Source organism: Pseudorasbora parva, chromosome 3 (assembly GCF_024679245.1).
Source record: "Pseudorasbora parva isolate DD20220531a chromosome 3, ASM2467924v1, whole genome shotgun sequence".
NCBI lineage: Eukaryota > Metazoa > Chordata > Actinopteri > Cypriniformes > Gobionidae > Pseudorasbora > Pseudorasbora parva.
Genome location: NC_090174.1, coordinates 14,210,787 through 14,220,838, shown reverse-complemented (window position 1 = coordinate 14,220,838; position 10,052 = coordinate 14,210,787). Strand labels below are relative to the sequence as shown.

Genomic DNA, 10,052 nt, shown 5'->3' with positions numbered 1-10,052 from the left:
CTTTAAGTGCAGCATTGAACACCTTCAAAGTTCAATCTGTGTACTCTTAACACTGACATTAAAATACAGTGACTCTTCACCTGAGCGATACATAAAATGTACAGTACATTACCTTTTCATATTTATTAAAACATAATAAATTAATACAAGAACACATTTTAAGTACAATCTGTGCCATATTCTACTAGCCAATTAACAATTAAACATTCAGAACAATCTTCTGAAAAACCCAAGATTGCCATTTATGAGTGTGAGGCTGGCATTTGACCAACTAAATCAGAAGTTTGTTTTTTAATGTCATGAATCAAGAGGAAGGTTTTGGGCGCAGTGTGTCAAGTCCCACAAAAAGTCTTTGGAACATCTCAGATGTTTTGCAGAGTTGTGGTGGATACTGCAGGTTCAGAGCATATGTCATACCCAGAAGCAGGCAACATGCCCTAGGATTCCCTCAACGATGATGCCTACTGCATCTGGTTCACGACAGACATATATCTGCATATTGCGCAAGTCCTTGTGCACACTGCTCTCTGTTTTTCCCTGTATGAGACATAAACAGAACAATAAATGGCAACAGAGAACAATCTTCAAAAGCCTTCAATAAAATCACACAGTAAAAGTTCACAAAAGGTTTTAAGTTTGGACGAGCCAGCTCCTGCACAGTAAGCCTGGCCTGTTGAACTGGCTTCATAGTACAACTTTCAGTACAGTCTCACTTGACACAACAAACCTGCGAGAGTAAATCACATACACAAGTCACCTCCAAGGCCTAAATCCTTAAAGGGGAGAGGGGTTCAGCTGGTAACACATAGGTGTGGTTAAGTAAAAGTATCTGAAAATGCCACTCTTACAGTTATATCAGCAGATAAATAATGACTCCTGCATTCATGTAAACAAGGATTTTACTTCTGTGAAGCTGCAGTTGAAAAATATGACAGTATATTTTAAATCAAGTTTACTAGCCACTGGAAGACCAAAAGATTAATTTTGATAACTGGTTCCTGTGCAGACATTTGGTTGTTTGTAGGTGTGTTTTTGAACTTTTGACTGAGCCATCAGACAAGCCATTTCCACCCAATTATAGTATTTGTTCTTAGACAAGCTAACCAATCCTCAACTCCAGCTCCGTATTAAACTCAGACAGACATAAGATTGATATCTGAGGAATAAATGCTTCCCCCCCAAAAAAATTAAAACTATGCTTTTTAAACAATACTTACATAGTAGTCAGAGATGAGCTCTTGCCCACTCTCTCCCATGTTTTCACATCTCAGAGTCTCTCATTCACCACAGAGGTACTTGGATCCTATAGTTGGCAAATGAATAATGAAAAACTGAATCTTGCAGGCAATATGACTACAATGCAATTATCAGTGTGGGTCTGTACTACCTATTTAACAGAGCTTACCGGCATATTTCTTTCTTTTATATTTAAAATTAATTAGCAGCTGTAAACAAAAATGTTTTTTGCAATATTCATCTATAGGCAAGACAAGAGAATAAAGTACGTATTGTATGAATATGCCCCTGCAACATTGTTACCACTTTCGCCTCACCTGTATCAGTTCCATTAACAAGTTATTGATGCGTTGACCAACCGCTCCACCCTTCGCACTAAACAGGTCGAGAAGTTTTGGAGTACTTGTCCAGCTGGGACATAAACACTGATTCTAGTGGAACTGCAGCACACCTTCGGAATTCTTCATTTACCTGTAATACATCAATTGTTTAACTGTTATTTGGAACACAAGAATTGACAACCTTTCATTTTAATGCAATCCAAAAATCAGAAAGGGATGATACTTTTTTTTCCGTTCCTTTTTTCCTGACACTCAATAACTGACTTTTGGTTACCTTAATTCCTTTAAATGACAGACAACAATAAACCTCTGAAACATTTATCTCAATTCAACCTACTAAAAAGCTTACCTACTCCATGAACTTTTCCTCCCAATAGATTTGATGGTCTTCTAAAGAAGCAACACAGATGAAACAAAAGTTTATTTAGGAAAATATCAGGATCATTGATGTTAATGCAACGCAAAATAAATATATAATCTTTTTACTAGATCAAATGGTTTCAAAATATTTCAGACAAATATATCAACAGATTAAGTTAAAGCATTTAAAAACTGATTAAACAATGTTGAAGCGGACTAACGTTAGGTCCATAAACAGCTGCTTTGCAACACAACAACACATTTACGAATTTTCATGATACCACGTTGCAGAGAGACACCAGGAATATATTATGTCATGTCCTCATATTTTTCAGCCATGCGGGGATAACAGTAACTACAAACCTAACAGTTAACGTAACTTTTATTGTTAATTTCACGACCTTCGGTAGGCCTCATGCGGCGCCAGCAAAACTGACAAACTTAATGCTGTCTGAAACAGGCGACGCTTTTACATTTTAGTTAAAAAATGCGTGCTCATTCGGCTAAAACCTAACTTGCAATGTAAATAGCTATACTTACATCGGTTGTACGTTGTAAGATCCTCAAAAACTCCACAGAAACCCGAAACTGGTCCGGTACAGCCAGGTGACAACGCGCAACGATCTCGTTCGTTGTTCTGCTGCAGCATGTGGGCGTGTCGTGACGTTTTACTTCAGATATAAACACTTAAATAGAGTTTTGTAGAAACAATTTATTGTGAAGGTCAGGGAAATCATTTTTTTGATAGGTAATAATAAGTTGCAAAAACATTCACACTTTTTACTTATGTAAAACTTAAATTAATTCAAAAAGAAAAGAAAATCAATTTATTGGAATAAATATACTTTTTAAAATAAATTCCTACAGACAACACCCTGAATTACTTTTTACAGTGTATGATACAGTTATATTGTCCCCACACTCCTACACTAGTAGTGTTGGTTTGCTCATCTTGGAAGCAGTGCGTAAAACACTTGTCATCTTCTGCTTAGAGACCTTTTCTAAACACAAGGGAACAAAACGGTTTGCCACTGGCAGAGACTGACACTAAAATAGTTTAATGCTCTAAGCAGAATTTTCCTTCCATTACTTCAGTGGACATGGCATGTACAACATAACTAGACATGTGCCAATGTACTGTTATATGATTCATCATGATAATGACCAAAATAATGTGAATAATGTAAATACTTTTCCATCAACCAGTTAAACTCTTTGTGTATTCTGCATGAAAGAGGCATGCACACACTGATGTAAACAACCCAAACAGGGATGAGCAGCATGGTGGAGCGAAGGAGACAAATTTGCATGCCACTCTCCTGCATACAGATATATAAGGAGCAGCATGCATTCACTTATTCAGGTTTTTGCCGACAGTAACATGTCCCAGCACTCAGTACAACATTGTGGAAGTATGGACACAATCAGCGAATAGATGTTACAACAGTAATCAAGACGTTCCCTATTTGTCAATTACTTTGACGTGGTTTCGATGTGATGACACCATGAATCCATATGGAAAGCTCCACCACGACTAACCTGAGCTACATAGTTTCAGCGATGCAGATATTGGCAGGTCACCACATCAAAAAATGCACTCACAACGATGTAACCTTTTCAACGCCCAATGTAAGCCTTGTAGTCCCTCGTACCACTTGGGGACTGAGGAAGTACTCTACCTTCCAGATGGGAAGAAGAGCACTACGGAGGCCACATCCTACCGGAAGGGAGGTTAGTATGTGTAGAATACATCACATGGATTTACCACCCGGGATGTACCACACAAGGAAAGAACTCACAGTACGAAACTGGCTCCTCCTGGAGATTGTAAAATTTGGCAAATGTGAATTAGTGTTATCAATGAATAAAACCCAGGAGGATGCAACATTCCTTGTGGAGTGTGCTCAGATTTAAAAGATATGGCATGTTTTCCTGTGCCTGATAAGACAAGACTATGGCATCCACAAATCAGTGGGTCAACCTCTGTTTGGATACAATCTTCCCCTTCTGCTGTCCCCCAAAACAGACAAAGTGCTGCTCAGAGCTTCCGAAGCTCTGCATGCAGTCCAGATAGATGTGCGAGGCACGTACTGGACATAGTAACAATAAGGCTGGATCTGCTTTGCCATGAGGCAGCAAAGTTCACCACTTGATCCCTGAAAAAGGCAGTGGGAACTTTGGACACATAGCCCGGTCGGGGTCTCAGGATTATGTTGTAGTAAACCGGAGCGAACTCAGGGCACGTTTTGCTGACAGAGAATGCTTGCAGTTCCTTAACCCTCTTGGTCGAAGTCAGTGCAGTCAGGGGCACCATCTTCAAAGATAGGGCCCTTAGCTCAACTGACTTGAGTGACTTAAAGAGAGTTAGGGAATGAGGTGTGGCCTGGGTGGATTAAACTCCCTGACTCCTCTGAGGAACCTTATGATCAAGTTGTGCTTCCCTAAAGACTTACCATTCCCTGTATCATGATGTGTCACTTACAAAGGGGACAGCTGACTCTCCAACCTCTACTGCAGGAAGGAAAACACTGACCCTACTCACACCAGTTAGCAAGCAGACTCCACTTTAAGGTTTAGGCCCGCCTTGCTGAGGGGCTCTAGCCTGAGTGGCAGGCCCCTTAAGCCTTTCACATCCTGTCAATGGGTCAGACGTGGAGGTTCCAGAGGTCTGGGTGCAGGTGCCAGATTGTTTCCTGTCTCTGAGAAAGAAGGTCCTTCCCCAGGGAACATGAGGAGCATGAGCTCAGAAAACCAAGTCCGGGTGGGTAATTTCTGTTTGGTTATTAATAATAATTGTTTAATTATTCAGTGTATTTTTTTAAGATTCTTAGATTGAATTCAAGTTTATTGTCAGTACACATGTACAAGTACACTGCAACGAAATGTGTTTGGAGCAAGTCTCCGGGCCGCAGCTATTTAAAGTGCTGCCACACGCTCTCCAGAAATCATGAAGTAGAGGCATATAGTATATGCACGTAGCATCTATTTGTAGTATACTTACAGCTATGAAATGGGTATCCAATTGTTGGCAGTAGCTACAGTACACCTAGAAGAGAAGGGAAAGAAGGGTTAGAAGTTTATGTTTGACTCACAAGGAGTTTGTACGACGCGCTTCCTCTCTACCCATCTCATACGTACAATTTCTCAACAGTTATACTGATTCAAGTTCTAACCACGTCATTACTGCAAGTTGAATGATTCTGATTGGCTAAGAGAAAGTAGACAGTCATAGTAAATTTTCCACACATTGTCATTTAATCAGATCACCTCGCAATTAGACACGTAGTGAACTTCCAGGTCTGGAGCAGGTGCCAGTTTGTCCAGCACAATACTTTCACTCTCCCTAGGATGCTCATACACCTTCAAAACAGATCTGTAACACAGTATACTGCACACATACACAGATACACAGTCTCTCCAAGGTTGGAGTTGGTTTAGCTCCAGTTCTGACCAGAAAGTTTCCCAAAACATACTGATAATGTGCTTTCTTTCAGTAGAAGTACAGACAGTATTCACCTTATTTCTTTAGAGTTTCAGTAAAATAAAATATAAAATTATAGCCAAATCCATATTTCGTCTCTGGAAGCAGGGCTAAGTGAGTAGTCAAGTGTTTAGCAACACATCACACATTCCTAAGCCAGACCCTCGGTGACTCTTAAGAGACCAACTACAAACTTTAGAAACCATATATGAAGAAACAAAACAATGAGTGGTTCTATTGATAAGGTAGTATCACAACTGGAAACAATCATTAAAAATGTCATAATAATACAGGAAGAAAAATATTGATTAAGGCTTTGATTATACAGTTTATTAGGATGTATATATAGGAATATATTGAAGCGGCAAATACCGTATATGCTGGGGAGTGGCATGCAAATTTCACTTGCCAAATCTCTTTAGCCTTTTCTGAAGTATCAAGGTCCTTTCACACCGGATGGGTAACGAAAAAGCTTAAAGGGGGGGTGAAACACTCAGTTTCAGTCAATCTCACGTCAATCTTGAGTACCTATAGAGTAGTATTGCATCCTTCATATCTCCGAAAAGTCTTTAGTTTTATCATATTTATAAAAGAAATATGGGCTGTACCGAGTCTTTCCGGAAAAAAACGAGCGCCTGGAGGCGTATCGTGTGGGCGGAGCTAAAGAATGACAAGCGCGCAAAGCGGTGACGTCCTCAAGCGTGGAGAAACCCATCTATCTCAGCTAATACAGATAATGATCCACAATCAAATCTGAGGCAGAAATAAATTGAACAGGAGAAACGGCAACATCAGGATGTCCGTCTCTGTGGTATGTACTGTATTTAGGGGCCTTTGTGTGCAGTTTATGAGGACATGATTCGGTTTATGGACTATTGTATGTGACTAGACCTTAGAGGTAGCAAGCAAAACGGTTTTGCACGTCAGAGTCAGAATAGTGTAACGTTATACAGAACAACAATGGAGTAACCGTTAGCGCATTTGAATGACGAAGCACGCAATCGTATCGTTTACTGATGTTTACTCATGCGACGGTAGCCAATAGCAGAGACATTTGAAGTTGATTTACTCACCGGCATCTTCCAAAGCAGGACCGCTCTGTCAAAAACACACTTCTTTGGTATGATTTGGTGAAGTCCTGTGACAGCAGTGACCGTGGAAATCCACTTTGCGACGCGACTGAAGCGATGCCTTGAAGCTTCCCGTCATTTCTGCGTTCAAATCGGTTCAAATGCAGCGCTGCCTTCCCGGAATGCTGTGCTGAAGCGTTGAAGTCGCTCGACGTCACCCATAGGAATAAAGTGGAGCGCGGCGCGTCATAAGTGTTCACGGACGACTGGATCTGCACCTGAGAGACTGTTTACAGCGTGCATTTCCTCTCTCTCCCTCTAGTCACGTGCGCGCGCACCCTACCGGGAGAAGAGCCCATACGGCCCATACAAGGACCTTCCGCTCTATTTAACGTCAAGTAGACCCATACTCGAAAAAAACTCGCCGAAACTTGTGAGAAACCGCAAGGAGTATTTTTAACACAGAAATACTCCATCAAACGTCCAACATTAGTTTTTGAAACTTTGTCTATGTTTAGGATGGGAATCCAAGTCTTTAAAGGTGTAAAAAGCTCAGTATGCATGAAACAGCATTTCACCCCCCTTTAACAAATAAACGAATATTTCACATGCAAATATTTTGCGTCAAAACCATTCACATCAGCCGCGACACGAATTTGCAACGTTTCAGAGTTCCTCGAACATTCCAAAACATTTGCGGCGACAGCCTAGAAAACACGGGCACTTCATCATTCAGCGAAGACAAGCTTTTCTTTTTATTTAAAGGACCGAGAAGAAGGTTTTGGGTGCCACCAGTCTTATAGAACAGAGAGTCTGAAGGGGAGGATGCTAATCTTGTACAGGAGCTAAAACTTTATCATGGCCGGTTCAGACAATTTGAGGATCTCCTCCAGAGACGGCAGCACATCTGACGAGACAAACCGCGCACTTCAGGGAATCAATCGATCCGAGCAGATGTTTCCAGTCGAGTCACAATGTAAACATTTCAGTGCCACAGATGTAGCCTACTGATGGCAACACGTTCACTTTCCATAATCGCCGACGCAATGTTTAGAAAAAAATCAACTATTTATAAAAGGTTATAAGTTATTGCTGTCTGTAGCATACAGTGGGCAAACACAGCTGCAGCTGTACAGCTTACAGTTGTAATGTCATGAGAAATGCCATACCTGGCAAAGGTTAAAGTTGATTGAATAGGTTGTGACATAAACTGGACATTTTGTCACCTTTGTTTCCTTTTATGTGATTGGTTGACGCCGTTTTTGTCGCCACTAGAGAAAAAAAAAATCGTCATCGAAATGAAAAAAATAAATGTCGTTTTTTCGCCTCAGCACATTTGCATTCGGTGTGGAAGCGCTCATTACACAAACAGCTGATCGAAAAAAAAAAAACATCACGCGAATTATTCGCACGTCAAAATCGCGTCCAGTGCCAGGCCTTTAGAGGTGTTTTTAGCTCCCAAGTGCGACCTCTATTGTCATCGCATTGAAGTGATTGGCAGATAAAGAACAATATGCTAAAATATTTAGAAAGCAATAGCAATCGCACAGCCACCTAACTGCAGGCTATAGCAACTGATTAGCAACACCCTGACAACAAACCAGCTATATAACAACATGACACATACAATCAGAACACCATAGCAGACACACGAACACCCTAGCAACATGCATGATAAGCTAATTTTCAATATGCTGTAATTTTTATCTCATACAAATGTTGTGGATAATGATGACAGAAAGTAGACTGCTACACAGAACAGTCACAAGAGCTGAACCAAGACTCTCCGCCATTGTCAAATATGAAGGCACAAAGGAAACAGGATCTTTACTTGGCAGACTGCCTACACAGTGTTTTAATCCTCTCTTTGACAACACATTACCAGACATACAAACACACTCTCTTTCACTGCCAGACCACTGAGAGTAAGACATGGCCCTCTGATATTGTGTGACAAGCTACCATATGTGAGCGTATGTTGTCAAAAATAGGATTAAGTCACCCAGAGGGTCATGTGCCATTAAGAGTGAAGAATTGCTTGCTTGCTAGGCAGGGATTAAACATATCCTATGAGGCTTGGACAATAATGGGCCTGTTGCAGTGTCTTAGAGTTTTCCCCAAGAGGACTGACATAATTACAAAAATAGCATTAATTAAATAGTTAATCCGATATTTAACATTTTGTTATCATTTACTAAACCTCATGTTGTTTGTTTGTACATGGAACGCACGCACGCACGCACGCACGCACGCACTCACACACACACACACACACACACACACACACACACACACACACACACACACACACACACACACACACACACACACACACACACACACACACACACACACACGCTACTCTTTTCCAAATATATGATTTAAATAGATGGTGACCAAGACTTTTAAGGTTCCAAAATAAGTTAATGGGACCTCAAGGCTAGATTATTGTAATGCTCTACTGGGTGGTTGCCCTGCTCGCTTAATAAATAAACTCCAGATGGTCCAAAATGCAGCAGCTTCAGTTCTTAGTAGAACCAGGAAGTATGATCATATTAGTCCGGTTATTTAAACACTGCATTGGCTCCCTATTAACCCATACGGAAATGTAATATATGTACATATATGTCCCTATATCCGAGTAGTGATGTCATATATGTTTCATATAAGGCAATATATTATTAGCGCATATATACATTCTCACGATATATGAAGATATAGGTTTATACCATGTATGAAATACCCATAGAATAATTATTATATATACATATATTCAAATTATTTATATTATGATTTTTATATGGTACTGTATGTTAATGCCATATATGTAAACAATCTATGTCGAATTTATATATGTAAGTTTATTTAAACATAATATATGCAAACATTCAGTATGCTTGTATAGGATTTTATATAGATTTATATAGTGGTGTTTGAATCCTGGCTTTTAAAAATTTGATTTTGGTTCAGGCTTCGGACATTAAAAGCTCCATGTTTGTTTTTCTTCCCATTGTGAGTGTACAGTTTGAGCATTCGCTTGGTCTCGTGTGAGCATCTAGTTTTGCTTGGGCAGTATACACTCTTTTGTCCATGTGTTTAGGGTTGTTTGTTTAGCATGTGGTTTGTGCTCATCATTAGCCATGGTGTGTCCTTTCATGTTTTGTTCTGTGTAGCATGTAACGGTTACTCTGGTACATGGGTGACATTTTTCATCCTGTCCTCTAGAGGGCAACAAATGGAGGAATTGGTTTTAAGGTTACGAGTAGCACAGAGGAGAAGCATGGCAATGGAGCATGGGTGAAAATGCCTGGAATCACATTGTGTTTGAGAGTTAAGTGAATTGTACATTGTAATGCTTTACAATCTTGTTCAAATGCACATATTTATGTACCCATAAAAATGTTAATTCATAGTGTTTGGAAGTTTGCAGAGAAGCTCGCAGAGGACTCCGTTATGGGGCTTGAGTGCACTGATACCTACTTCTTACCTGTGTTGGATTGTGCCAGTGCCTAATCTAGGATTCAGGATTGTATATCTTCAGTGCCTGCTGGGACTGGGAATTCT

General features: G+C 40.1%; 1 long non-coding RNA gene across 1 annotated transcript; it reads right to left on the bottom strand.

Moving 5' to 3' along the window:
• Positions 1 to 239: 239 nt before the first annotated feature.
• LOC137071777 (uncharacterized) lies at positions 240 to 2,700 on the bottom strand. Its single transcript, XR_010904491.1, has 5 exons — positions 2,478 to 2,700; positions 1,927 to 1,967; positions 1,554 to 1,707; positions 1,218 to 1,303; positions 240 to 537 (listed from the first exon to the last, which is right to left on the bottom strand). It is a non-coding gene; the product is annotated as an uncharacterized lncRNA (long non-coding RNA).
• Between the last annotated feature and the right edge of the window lie 7,352 nt (positions 2,701 to 10,052).